General features: G+C 45.8%; 1 protein-coding gene across 2 annotated transcripts in view; it reads right to left on the reverse strand.

The window, feature by feature from the left end:
* Positions 1 to 15,088, reverse strand: part of LOC139581791 (catenin alpha-1-like) — a 246,011-nt gene that overhangs the window by 109,262 nt on the left and 121,661 nt on the right. The window lies entirely within an intron of this gene.

Genomic DNA, 15,088 nt, shown 5'->3' on the forward strand with positions numbered 1-15,088 from the left:
TCCCCCCTCTCTCCCTGCCTACTAAACTCTCCCCAGTCTCTCCCCGCCTACTAAACTCTCCCCAGTCTCTCCCCGCCTACTAAACTCTCCCCAGTCTCCCCCCTCTCTCCCTGCCTACTAAACTCTCCCCAGTCTCCCCCCTCTCTCCCTGCCTACTAAACTCTCCCCAGTCTCCCCTGCTGCCTACTAAACTCTCCCCAGCCTCCCCCCTCTCTCCCTGCCTACTAAACTCTCCCCAGTCTCTCCCCGCCTACTAAACTCTCCCCAGTCTCTCCCCGCATACTAAACTCTCCCCAGTCTCCCCCCGCCTACTAAACTCTCCCCAGTCTCCCCCCGCCTACTAAACTCTCCCGAGTCTCCCCCCTCTCTCCCTGCCTACTAAACTCTCCCCAGTCTCCCCCCTCTCTCCCTGCCTACTAAACTCTCCCCAGTCTCCCCTGCTGCCTACTAAACTCTCCCCAGCCTCCCCCCTCTCTCCCTGCCTACTAAACTCTCCCCAGTCTCCCCCCTCTCTCCCTGCCTACTAAACTCTCCCCAGTCTCCCCTGCTGCCTACTAAACTCTCCCCAGTCTCCCCCCTCTCTCCCTGCCTACTAAACTCTCCCCAGTCTCCCCCCTCTCTCCCTGCCTACTAAACTCTCCCCAGTCTCCCCTGCTGCCTACTAAACTCTCCCCAGTCTCCCCCCTCTCTCCCTGCTAGCTAAACTCTACCAAGTCTCCGCCTCCCTCAGCCTCTTCTCCCTGCCTGCTAAACTCTCCCCAGTCTCCCCCCTCTTCTCCCTGCCTGCTAAACTGCAGTCTCCCCTGAGCAGGCTGAAACCTTTGAGAAGATGGCCTAGAGGCAGCAGAAACAACAATACGTTTCCCTTTCATCTAATCTACAGCTAAACTACCAAAAGTATGTGGACACCTGCTCATCAAACATCTCATTCCAAAAACATGGGCATTAATATGGAGTTGGTCCCCCTTTGCTGCTATAAACAGCCTCCACTCTTCTGGGAAGACGTTCCACTAGATGTTGGAACATTGCTGAGTTCATTCAGCCACAAGAGCATTAGTGTGGTCGGGCATTGATGTTGGGCGATTAGGACTGGCTCGCAGGCGTTGTTCGAATTCACCCCAAAAGTTTGATGGGGTTAAAGTCAGGGCTCTGTGCAGGCAAGTCAAGTTCTTCCTCACCGACCTCAAACCATTTCTGTATGGACTGCGCTTTGTGCACGGGGACATTGTCGTGCTGAAACAAGGAAGGTCCTTTCCCAAAATGTTGCCATGAAGTTGGAAGCACAGAAAAGTCTAGAATGTCATTGTATTCTGTAGTGTTAATATTTCCCGTCACTAGAAGGTGCCTAGCCCGAACCATGAAAAACAGGCCCAGAGCATTATTCCTCCATCGAACTTTACAGTTGCCACTATGCATTGGGGCAGGTAGCGTTCTCATGACATCCGTCAAACCCAGATTCGTCCGTCAGACTGCCAGATGGTGAAGCGTGATCCATCACTACAGAGAACGCGTTTCCACTGCTCCAGAGTACAAAGTTGGCGAGCTTTACGCCACCACAGCCGACGCTTGGCATTACGCATGGTGATCTTAGGCTTGTGTGCGGCTGCTCGGCCATGGAAACCCATTTCATGAAGCTCCCGACGAACAGTGTGTGTGCTGATGTTGCTTCCAGAGGCAGTTTGGAACTCAGTAGTTAGAGTGTTGAAACCGAGGACAGAATTTTAACACGTTTGGAGCACTAGGCAGTCCTGCTCTGTGAGCTTGTGTGGCCCGCCACTGAGTCGTTGTTGCTCATAGACCTTTCCACTTCACGATAACAGCACTTACAGTTGACCGGGGGCAGCTCTAGCAAGGCAGAAACTAGACATACTGACTTGTTGGAAAGGTGGCATCCTATGACGGTGCCATGTTGAAAGCCCCTGAGCTCCTTTGTAAGGCCATTCCACTGCCAATGTTTGTCTATGGAGATTGCATGGATGTGACGAAATAGCCGAATCCACTAATTTTAAGGGGTCTCCACATACTGCTGTGTGTGTGTGTACACAAAATATCTGTCTGTTGTATTTTATACTTTATTTTTTATTTTTTGAAATAGAAATATTTTTTTTATTTTTTATTTTTTGAAATATAGATATATATACACTGTTGCTTTGGAAATGAGGCATTTCAACGCTATAAAATAAAATACAACAGACAAATATTTTGTTGATTAGATATTGGCACAGAGTGTGCCGTAAGATGCGGCTGCCATATCCAGGGAAAATGAAGAGCGGCTCCAGAAACATTAGGATGAGAAAAGGTGAATTAACTATTGAAGACCGTGTGTAGTACCATCGCTGGTTTACAGGACCAAATGGAACCCTACTCCCTGTATAATGCACCAGTTTTTCCGCTGCAGTCAATTTAACTGACGCCGTGCCACGCCACAATCATTGCCGTCACGCCCCAAAAATATGAAATATTTATTTTGACGAGTAATGAATAGAACATTGACAACCCTCTAGTAGAATATTTTATTTATCTAATCGGCTTCTCCAGGTACATCCAAGTTAGCAGAGCCATAGGGAGGGAAACCCGCATCCAAGTTACCAGAGCCATAGGGAGGGAAACCCGCATCCAAGTTACCAGAGCCATGGGGAGGGAAACCCGCATCCAAGTTACCAGAGCCATGGGGAGGGAAACCCGCATTCTGACAAGCAGTCAATACACAACAATCATTGTGATATACATGTTCCTCTTCCTGTTTTACTCCTGGGTGTTCCCTTGTCTTAACGGTAGTAGAACAATCTTCCCTACCGCCATAACAGATTTCCCTAGCACAAACAGACAGAGAGAAGACAGGTTTCTTTTCCCCAGTTAGATTTTTTTTTTACCATCTGCGCCCATGGTTAGACTAGGATTAGACTGCCTTGTGGAAACCCTGCTTCATTCTGCCTTTATATGAGGTGGTGAAGCAATATGGCAGACAGTCTACTAGGTACCTCAGTGCGCCGGCGTAAATGGCCGTACCTCGGCGTAAATGGCCGTACCTCGGCGTAAATGGCCGTACCTCGGCGTAAATGGCCGTACCTCGGCGTAAATGGCCGTACCTCAGTGCGCCGGCATAAATGGCCGTACCTCAGCGTGTTTTCTCCACTCCTCTCCCCCTCTACCTTTATCACTCTGCATCCATCCATATCCAACACCTCTCTCTCTCTCCCCTGTATCAGCATGGTTGAAGCGTCAAGGTGCTTCTGGTTGTGTCATCCCCTAACGCCACTGCTGACAGCGTGGAACCCTGGTCCTCCTGACCCCTTTCCTCTGATTCCTCACCGGCTTCCACCCATCTCCTTCCTGCTTCAACGCCCACGGTGGCCCCCTGGGCCCACCATCAACCCATTCTCACCGTCCACAGTGAAATGGCGAGGGTTCGGTCACAGGCAATTTATAGGGACAAGTGAGGTTACTTTAAAATGTCACTTGGGGAACAGATTTCAAGTCAACTAATTCTCTCTCTCTCTCTCTCTCTTAAGGGAGATAAAACGCAGGGTTTAAAGCAACAACAACAAAATCCCAGAACTGAAACTCAATCTCAAAACGATAGTCTGGGGCCATGTTAACCTCCACTATCATGTAAAAATGTAATGACTCTCGTGCTTTTAGGGGAAGAGGATCATGTTGTACGTGTATTCACCAAAGAGTTGGACTAATTCCAGTCCCCTTGTTTAGGGGGTCTGAATTATACCACCAATGTGTTTTTAAATGGATTTTCTTTTTTGGGGGGGGGGGGTTATTTATATTCCCTTACTATTTGTTAAACACAGTACAGATTAAGTCTGAACATTGTCATATTGTGACTACTCTCCTAGCCGATGTGAATCGGAACGAAACATTTTGAAGAGAGAGATTGACTAATTAGGTATAAAGATAAATATAACAAACTGTGAAAGATTCAACATGGCTCCGATGCACATCAGCAATCAGTTAGGTTTATGGTGGCCAGGGTCGGTTGAATCCGCCCGCTAGCGGCCGGTAAATGAACACTGGGTCAAACTAACCGAATGATAAATTAAATAGGTAACGGCAATAGTAACGAACATTCTGATCTAATGAACTGAACCAGGGCCTTTCCGCTATTGTGATTGGACAAATGTGAATAAAGTGAGCCTGTTTTTGCTGAATATTTATTAAATTTGTCAAACGGATCTAATGAACTGAAGGAAATGGTCCGATGTGGCTCTCCTTTGTTGTATTCCACCACAGCCAGCTTGTAACGTTAGACGATAACAAGCTGCTGTATATGGACATTAGCGCAGTACTTTTGATGATGACAGTGGTAAGGATGATATAACTAGTTATATTATCATTAGTATTATGTTCTACGTTTTGCTGTTGTCTCTGTATTTATTAATTTATGGTCTCAGCAAATGTTCCCTCTATTTTCGGCACTGAACAAATTTCTGGTCTGCTGAGCGCAAACTTGAACGTTCTGAAAATTCTGTGCAACTTCCAGCACGGGTGTTCTGTGAACACTGAGGCTGTACCTGTTTTAAGTTAGTTTTACTGTTAACACTGAGGCTGTACCTGCTTTAAGTTAGTTTTATTGTGAACACTGAGGCTGTACCTGTTTTAAGTTAGTTTTACTGTGAACACTGAGGCTGTACCCATTAAGTTACAGTTTTACTGTGAACACTGAGGCTGTACCCATTAAGTTACAGTTTTACTGTGAACACTGAGGCTGTACCCATTAAGTTACAGTTTTACTGTGAACACTGAGGCTGTAACCGCTTTAAGTTACAGTTTTACTGTGAACACTGAGGCTGTACCTGTTTTAAGTTAGTTTTACTGTGAACACTGAGGCTGTACCTGTTTTAAGTTAGTTTTACTGTGAACACTGAGGCTGTACCCATTAAGTTACAGTTTTACTGTGAACACTGAGGCTGTAACCGCTTTAAGTTACAGTTTTAACAGTGGCCAAGTAGGCTACTGTGGCTATTTGATCATAATGTAGATCTACCAGAGCGTCCTACCATCAAAAACAATGGAGTAAATGCATCCCATAACATTTTAACAAGGAAATAGCTGTTCTATCATTCAGCATACAGTAGCATCCAATGTGTGGTGTTCAATGTAGGGCCTAAAATTCCAAATTTGAGGTAGGCTATATGATCACACCGGTAATAGATTAATTGTATTACTTGTGAACCACAGCTGAGCATTTAAATGATTTACTTTTGTATTTAAATTTTACTGGGCTGATGGTGCCTGCATCTGATGGTCAAGTCTCGGCGGTGGGAGAGAGCAGCAGACTGAGGGTCAGTCTCGGCGGTGGGAGAGAGCAGCAGACTGAGGGTCAGTCTCAGCGGTGGGAGAGAGCAGCAGACTGAGGGTCAGTCTCAGCGGTGGGAGAGAGCAGCAGACTGAGGGTCAGTCTCGGCAGAGGGAGAGAGCAGCAGACTGAGGGTCAGTCTCAGCAGAGGGAGAGAGCAGCAGACTGAGGGTCAGTCTCGGCGGTGGGAGAGAGCAGCAGACTGAGGGTCAGTCTCGGCGGTGGGAGAGAGCAGCAGACTGAGGGTCAGTCTCGGCGGTGGGAGAGAGCAGCAGACTGAGGGTCCGTATCAGAGGAGGGAGAGAGCAGCAGACTGAGGGTCCGTATCAGAGGAGGGAGAGAGCAGCAGACTGAGGGTCCGTATCAGAGGAGGGAGAGAGCAGCAGACTGAGGGTCCGTATCAGAGGAGGGAGAGAGCAGCAGACTGAGGGTCCGTATCAGAGGAGGGAGAGAGCAGCAGACTGAGGGTCCACCTCTCAACATCCCCGCCCCCTACTCCACTGACTAAAACAAGACACCGTCTTCTAGCTGATGGCAAAACTCCAGTCACATTGCATTATGAACAGAGAAAGTGAAATATTCCTGGCTATTAAAAGCCTCAAGCTGCTAATATCACAGACCTATAGATACACTTTCCTACTCATTCATTACTGCTGCAGTGCTTGTTGTAGTCATTCATTACTGCTGCAGTGCTTGTGGTAGCACTGAGTGGAAATAGGAAGAATGCTCATTTCATGGCTTATTACAAAGTGTTGACAGCGCTGAGTAAGACCTTAAACGTACTCATAAAAACAGCAGCTCTTTGCAGTATTCGTTGACAGTCTCGCTCTAGACATGGCATTAAACATTTTGAAATCTCACAGTATCAACTTCGCTGTAGTTTTATTTTATTCCCGCTATGTTACTGCAGACACGGTCATCTGAGTCATTCGATTGGCCAACGGTAGGCCTGGTTTGTACCTTCAGACACATGAAAATGGTTCAAAACGCCAAAAGTTGGTGGAGCAGCTGAATCGGTTCGCAGGGCAGCTGAATCGGTTCGCAGGGCCGCTGAATCGGTTCGCAGGGCCGCTGAATCGGTTCGCAGGGCCGCTGAATCGGTTCGCAGGGCCGCTGAATCGGTTCGCAGGGCAGCTGAATCGGTTCGCAGGGCCGCTGAATCGGTTCGCAGGGCAGCTGAATCGGGTGCACCTATCACTAAGAGCCCGGGAACGCTCGGGAGACGGCGATCGACCGGGAACGCTCTGGAGACGGCGATCGACCGGTTGGTGACCACTGCTCTAGAAAGTGGAGTGAAGTTTAATCTAGTGAGTCTCTGTGGCTGATATTTCTGTGGCTACTCCACACGCAGCTTAGAGGGAACATTGATCCTCAGTACCATCTCATTTCTTAATTTTCTTTTACTCTGTCCCCCCCCCCTCCATTTGTTTTGTGTCTAATTCCAAAAGAAGATGCTCCTCTCGTGGTCATAAGCCAATAGGCTTATCCAGGGTTCTTCTCTAGGGGCTTGAGAGGTGGCAGCATTGAAACGGGTCAATGAGACAGTCTTCATTTCTTGACCTGGACCACACCCGTCTGCGGTTGAAGGTGTGTTTAGGATGCTAAATGAGCGTTATGGGTACAGGGGGTGTGGTACGATGGTATCAGGGACAACACCTTCTTCTGGGATGGGGGGGGGGGGGGGGGGGCTTTCACAGGACATATATTAAAATGGTACATCTACTTGGATAGGTGTCACTCATAGATTCTGGTGGTATTGGTAAGTTTGGATACATTCAGGGTGTCTTGAGATCTTATCATGTTACTTTTTGGTAGTAAGGCCTATATTATGGTAAGTATGGTAAATAAAACATGTATCTCATTATGGTAAGTGGTGAAATAAGTATAGTTAGTTTACAATTGTAATGGCTTAGCAGATTTTTTTTTTTTTTTTTTAAAGACTACCTGGCTAAAAATATAATATCTTATTGTTTATAATAAACTCACTGTATAATTACAGATGAGGTTGTATGGAAAACAAGGGACTGGGGGTGAGACATCTGTCATGGGCAACAACAAAAAGGTGATAAGTTTCTATCAGAATGTGGAAACTGTAGATCTGAAAGGTGGATCGTTTTAAAATATGCTATTGGACGATAAACATATTCGGCTCATTAACCTATAAACGGTGCAATTAATGACGATACAACTCATTTGAAATTGAAATTATACCTACGAATCTATGGAACTCACAAAGCAACAAATGACTTATTATTATGGAGGGATATTATACTTTTTTTAAATACCCCAGTGGATCGTAAAGGAAATCCCCCCCTCATGCACTTAGGGAAATTATAAAGATTGTGGATACATTAGAACTAATGGCAATATGTAGGCTGAAAACCCGACCTAGTGAGATACACACAAAGGCTTAATCAAGTGAGCGGTCTCGATTACTTTATTGTATCACTCGCGCTAGCACCGACAGTAAAATAAATAAAAGTGTTGGTGGCGGACCATCAAATAAATCGGCATCCACGTAGCTCTTACAGCATTTCCACGGGGATATTGGACATGTAATCAAAGCCTATTGGTTGACAACTTGTGTTTAACTAGGACAGAGGAATTTATAACAGATTTGTTCCAACATAACATAACATAGATGGATATGTTATGTGATATATGTTAGTAGATCCCCTTATTGTATGGCACACTTTTACATGTGCCTTTAGGAGGCCATGCAATTCAATCCTCATATTTAAAACAATGAATTTGTCAGAATAGTTCATATTAACAAAGAAAATAGAGGACCTAACAGTACAGATAGATGGTAATAAAACTCTACCATAGAGGCTCAGAGTAAGTTAGAGGAAAAACAAAGAAATGGAGGACCTTATTCGGGAACAATCAAGTATAATGTATAAGAAAAAGTTAATTGGATGGGAAATTTAGAAAAATACACCAAATTATTTTTGAATCTTCAACATAGAAATGCGAAAAATATATATTTATCTATGATTCACCGAATAAAACTGAAAAGAGGAAGCAAAGTACTTTAAGCATACGTTTTCTTTTCAGTCTCTTCCAGTTCCACTAACTTAACTGTACAGAATTTCCCCCCTAATAATAGTGTAAAATGAACAGCTGTACAGAAAGACTTGAGAGAAATTGCAGAGGAACTTCTTGATGCCATGACAGCCTTTAGGCTTGGGAGAAACTACAGCCTTTAGGCTTGGGAGAAACTACAGCCTTTAGGCTTGGGAGAAACTACAGCCTTTAGGCTTGGGAGAAACTACAGCCTTTAGGCTTGGGAGAAACTACAGCCTTTAGGCTTGGGAGAACTACAGCCTTTAGGCTTGGGAGAAACTACAGCCTTTAGGCTTGGGAGAAACTACAGGGCTGGATGGCATTGCAGTTGAGGTAAAGGGACCTGTCACATTTGAAGTTCACAAACATGTGGAAATGTTTGCTCTATCTAAAATTACACCCAACTGACTGCAGCATTATCACAAAACTGGAGGAGACAAGTAGACCGGGGAGTAGGTAGGTAACTTGTTTACCCTTTAAGATTGGCAGAAAGAAATAGTCACAAATAGATTGTTATGCGTGTGGCAGACAACCATCTCAGCTCTGCAGATTTTGCTATGAAGAGAATCATTAGATCACTTAAATTTTGTATTGCCACTATGTGGCTTGTTTCTGGTCACAGGTTCAGGAATGGATCAAATAAAAACACATTTATCTAAAATTAGTCCTACAAACAGGACTGTTGGGAGATTTGGATAACTATAGTAAATCAACTAAATAACAAAATAATACTATTTACCATTAACTTACAATCTGTAGATACGATGTGATTAGACAGGTTCAGAATTGATGTGAAACATAAAGGGCGGTTTACAGAGATAGGTGGGATGACAGAGTAGCTGAGGGGTGGGGTTTACAGAGATAGGTGGGATGACAGAGTAGCTGAGGGGTGGGGTTACAGAGATAGGTGGGATGGTCTGAGAGTAGCTGAGGGGTGGGGTTTACAGAGATAGGTGGGATGGACTGAGAGTAGCTGAGGGGTGGGGTTTACAGAGATAGGTGGGATGGTCTGAGAGTAGCTGAGGGGTGGGGTTACAGAGATAGGTGGGATGGTCTGAGAGTAGCTGAGGGGTGGGGTTACAGAGATAGGTGGGATGGTCTGAGAGTAGCTGAGGGGTGGGGTTTACAGAGATAGGTGGGATGGACTGAGAGTAGCTGAGGGGTGGGGTTACAGAGATTGGTGGGATGGACTGAGAGTAGCTGAGAGGTGGGGTTTACAGAGATAGGTGGGATGACAGAGTAGCTGAGGGGTGGGGTTACAGAGATAGGTGGGATGGACAGAGAGTAGCTGAGGGGTGGGGTTACAGAGATAGGTGGGATGGACTGAGAGTAGCTGAGGGGTGGGGTTTACAGGGATAGGTGGGATGACAGAGTAGCTGAGGGGTGGGGTTACAGAGATAGGTGGGATGGTCTGAGAGTAGCTGAGGGGTGGGGTTACAGAGATAGGTGGGATGGACAGAGTAGCTGAGGGGTGGGGTTACAGAGATAGGTGGGATGGTCTGAGAGTAGCTGAGGGGTGGGGTTACAGAGATAGGTGGGATGGTCTGAGAGTAGCTGAGGGGTGGGGTTACAGAGATAGGTGGGATGGTCTGAGTAGCTGAGGGGTGGGGTTACAGAGATAGGTGGATGGACTGAGAGTAGCTGAGAGTAACATGACCAAAAGTATGTGGACACCTGCTCGTCGAACATCTCATTCCAAAATCATAGGCATTAATATGGAGTTGGTCCCCCCTTTTCTGCTATAAACAGCCTCCACTCTTCTGGGAAGACAATCCACTAGATGTTGGAACATTGCGGCAGGGACTTGCTTCCATTCAGCCACAAGAGCATTAGTGAGGTTGGACGATTAGGCCTGGCCCGCAGTCAGCGTTCCAATTCATCCTTAAGGTGTTAGATGGGGTTGAGGTCAGGGCTCAGTGCAGAGCAGTCATGTTCTTCTACACCCATCTCAACAAACCATTTCTGTATGGACCTCGCTTTGTGCACGGGGGCATCGTCATGCTGAAACAGGAAAGGGCCTTCCCCAAACTGTTGCCACAAAGTTGGAAGCACAGAATCATCTAGAATGTCATTGTATGCTGTAGCGTTAAGAGTCACTGGAACTAAGGGGCCAGAACCGTGAAAACAGCCCCAGACCATTATTCCTCCTCCAAACTTTACAGTTGGCACTATGCAGTCGGGCAGGTAGCATTCTGATGACATCCGCCAACGCCAAACCCAGATACGTCCGTTGGGCTACCAGATAGTTCATCACTCCAGAGAACACATTTCCACTGCGCCAGAGTCCAATGGCGACGAGCTTTACACCACTCCAGCCGAAACTTGGCATTGTGATCTTAGGCTTGTGTGCTGCTGCTCGGCCATGGAAACCCATTTCATGAATCTCCCGACGAACAGTTCTTGTGCTGACGTTGCTTCCAGAGGCAGATTGGAACTCTGTAGTGAGTGTTGCAACCGAGGACAGACGTTTCCACTTCAAATCAAATTTGATTTACGGTAACAGCACTTACAGTTGACCGGGGCAGCTCTAGCAGGGCACACATTTGATGAACTGACTTGTTGGAAAAGTGGCATCCTATGACGGTGCCATGTTGAACGTTTCAGTTCTTCAGTAAGGCCATTCTATTGTCAATGTTTGTCTATGGAGATGGCATGGGTGTGTGTTCAATTTAGTAAACCTGTCAGCAACAGGTGTGGCTGAAATATCAGAATCCACTCATTTGAAGAGGTGTCCACATACTTTTGTATTTACGAAAATATCAAAATTACTATTTTTTTGTTGCTATGTAACTACTGTAAACAAAACACGTATGCATAATGTAACAAAATAAAAAGCTGTAAACAATTGTTTATTTGTGTCATCCAGGTGGTGGATGAGCCAATAAAAAAACCTGTACATCGTTGATAACATTTTAAAGGTCTATACTTCTGAAACCTTTGACTGCAATGTACATTTGTTTGTTTTGTTTACATAATTTTGTTTCAATGTATGTTTATCTTGCCAAAGCAAGTATGTTACCAATGCCAAAAATCACCCTTATGATTGAATTGAGAGCGAGTGAGAGTGAGCGAGCACGACGAGCATGAGAGAGAACGAATGAGTGAGTCTGAGAAAGAGGGATGGGGGGGGGGGAGCGTTCAAGAAAGAGCGCGATGCAAAAAGGCCCGCTTAATAAAAAAAAAAAATTGTATCTGTCTGAATATCACTGTGGCACTCAGAACACAACCCACCCGGTTGGTGGACAGCGGGGGGGAAGAGGTAATTTTGTTCCTGTGCCGGTCTCAGTCTGTCAATAAGTTGTAGGTAGATGGAGATCAAACTGTTGAGACAATGAATCCTCGTCCCCTGAGGCACCACTTAACCTTGTCAGGCAGGGGGAGGCTGGGGAAGCAGGGGAGGCTTAAAGTGGGGCTCCACAGCTGTGACCAGCCATACTGATAAGACAAAGTGTTTGTCTTTCTGTCGTCTGACGGCTCAATCCACAACGCCATGGCTGAGGCACAAACGGCAACCCTATTGCCGATATAGTGCACTAGTCCTACGCGCTCAGGTCAAAAGTAGGGCACTAAATAGGGAATAGGTTACCATATGGGACCACAACATCAGATTGATGCTGCAGCCGCTTCCAGGAAGCTCAAGCCTGTTGACATAAAGGCCTTTGCAGACTGTATGATTTTAGCCGTCCTTATGCCACGGGTTTTGCCGTCCCAGACAGAGTCTATGTCTGCCGATGAAATACCTCTGCGTTTGGTTGTAGGCTGCGGCAAAGTTCTAGCAGTGTCCGAAACGTTAAACCTTTATCGTGTAGTGTAGAGCTGCTGTTATGAGCCGATCCCGGTGACTGACCAATAGGAACACGGATGGCGCTGAGTATGCACACAATAATACAATTATTGTGAAGTCAGATTACTATAATAGTTTGATTTTAAATGTTTACATGCTGTGCAAGATCAACAACTTCCCTAACGATCTTCTTTCATAGAGACATCTGAAAATCAAGCTACCTGAAAAATGCAGAAAAATCACCAAATCAAAAAAAATAACGTTCTACCACACGAGCATAATTTGATTCCGAGTTCGGACAAAGTTTGTATGGGAAAACTATTTCTACAATGCATACTTCCAGTTTTTCCAGACCTCGCTTCAAATCACGCATGAGCAGAGAGTGATGTATGAACTGCTGGTGCTGCTCAGATGCACCCGCTGCGGTTGACGTAGCCTCTAGCGATGTGCAGAATGTGACCGAACTGAGGCAAAAAATACGTACTATCTGGCCAGGTTGATCACGATTTTAATTTTGTAATATCACAGTGTGACATTTAATAATCGTAAAAGACTGAATCCAACAAGCAGTCTGCAAAGGCCAGTGTGTGTGTGTGTGTGGAGAGGCCTATGTTGGTGTATTCTCAGCCCAACTAGGCTATACCATGGCAAATACCTTTTTGAATGAATTACAACATACACACACACACACACCGCAGCTTTACACAGCAGCACAATAGCACAGGAGATTTGTTTAGACTGGGTGCTAGCTCCTGGCCTATAGTCTATTGTTCGGTCCCCAACATACACGGAGTATAGAAAACATTAGGAACACCTTCCTATTGTTGAATTGCACCTCCCTGTTGCCCTCAGAACAGCCTCAAAGCCACAGGGATGCTGGCCCATATTGACTCCAATGCTTCCACACTGTTGTGTGAAGTTGGCTGGATGTCCTTTGGGTGGTGGACAATTGTTGATGCATAGGGGAAATTGTTAAGTGTGAAAAACCCAGCCTTGTTGCAGTTCTTGACACAAACAGGTGCGCCTGGCACCTACTACCATACCCTGTTCAAAAGGCACTTCAATCTTTAGTCTCACCCATTTCACCCTCTGAATGGCACACAAACACAATCTATGTCTCAATTTTCTCCAGGCTTAAAAATCCATCTTTAACCCGTCTCCTGATTGAAGTGGATTTAACAACATCAATGACGGAACATAGTTTCACCTGGATTTAGCTGGTCAGTGTATGTCATGGAAAGACCAGGCCTTCATAATGTTTTGTATAGTCCGTGTAAAACACACCACATGAAGCAGTTAAAAAAAATAAAAAATGTTCCAAGATGAATCATGCAGCTAGAACGTAGAACGTGAACGTGAATTAAGATGTGATGTGTTTATTCCCAAAAAGGTTTAAGGGATTTGGAGGGAAAGCTGATCCTAGTTCCTTCTACCTGGGGCATAGCAGCCTAGAACACGGAGGAACCAGATAGGGGCCTAGAACACGGAGGAACCAGATAGGGGCCTAGAACACGGAGGAACCAGATAGGGGCCTAGAACACGGAGGAACCAGATAGGGGCCTAGAACACGGAGGAACCAGATAGCCAAGCTCCAGGGTTTTCTATTTGGGGTTAGCATTTATACTAAACAACAATATAAAACGCAACGTGTAAAGTGTTGGTCCCATGTTTCATGAGCTGAAATAAAATTATAAATTTTCCATATGCACATGCATTTCTCTCAAATTGTATTCACAAATTTGATTACGTCGCTGTTAGTGAGCATTTCTCCCTTGCCAAGATAATCCATCCACCTGACAGGTGTGGCATATCAAGAATCTGATTAAACGGCACGATCATTACACAGGTGCACCTTGTGCTGCGGACAAAAGAACAATCTAGACCTTACGAGTGGCGCAGCGGTCTAAGGCACTACATCGCAGTGCTTGAGGCGTCACTACAGACCCGGGGTCAATCCCGCGCTGTGTCACAGCCGGCCACGACCTGGAAACTCATGAGGCTGCGCACAACTAGCCCAGCGTCGTCCGGGTTAGGGGAGAATTTGGCCGGCTGAGATGTCCTTGTCCCATCGCACTCTAGCGACAACTTGTGGCGGGCCGGGCGCATGCACGCTGACATCGGTTGTCAGTTGTACGATGTTTACTTCCGACACATTGGTGGGGCTGGCTTCTGGGTTAAACGAGCAGTGTGTCAAGAAGCAGTGCAGCTTGCCGGGTCGTGTTTCGGAGGACGCATGGCTCTCGACCTTCGCCTCTCCCGAATGCACAGAGATACCGTAACGAGATGCTGAAGCTCATTGTGGTGCAATTCGTCTACCGCCATCACCTCATGTTTCAGCATGATAATGCACGACCCCGTGTCTCAAGGATCTGTACACAATTCCTGGAAGCTGAAAATGTCCCAGTTCTTCCATGGCCTGCGTACTCATAAGTCACCCGTTGAGCATGTTTGGGATGCTCTGGATAGACGTGTACAACAGCATGCTCCAGTTCCCGCCAACACCCAGAAACTTCACAGCCACTGAAGAGTGGGACAACACTTCACAATCAACATCCCGATCAACTCTATGCGAAGGAGACGTGTCGCGCTGCATGAGACAAATGGTGGTCACACCAGATATTGACTGGTATTCTGATCCACGCCCCTACCTTTAAGGTATCTGTGACCAACAGATGCATATCTGTATTCCCAGTCATGTGAAATCCATAGAATGGGGAATAATTAATTCATTTAATTTGACTTATATGAACTGTAACTCTTTGTAACAACTTTGAAGTTGTTGCATGTTGCGTTTATATTTTAGTTCAGCGTATTAATGTCCACATCCTTCGGTCCATCCCTAACTTCAACACCTGACATTTTCTAAAGACACATCAACTCCAGTATTTGAAGAAAACTTCCAAGATGTTTGCTTAACTTTAGGTAACGTA

Source organism: Salvelinus alpinus, chromosome 7 (genome assembly GCF_045679555.1).
Source record: "Salvelinus alpinus chromosome 7, SLU_Salpinus.1, whole genome shotgun sequence".
Lineage (NCBI taxonomy): Eukaryota > Metazoa > Chordata > Actinopteri > Salmoniformes > Salmonidae > Salvelinus > Salvelinus alpinus.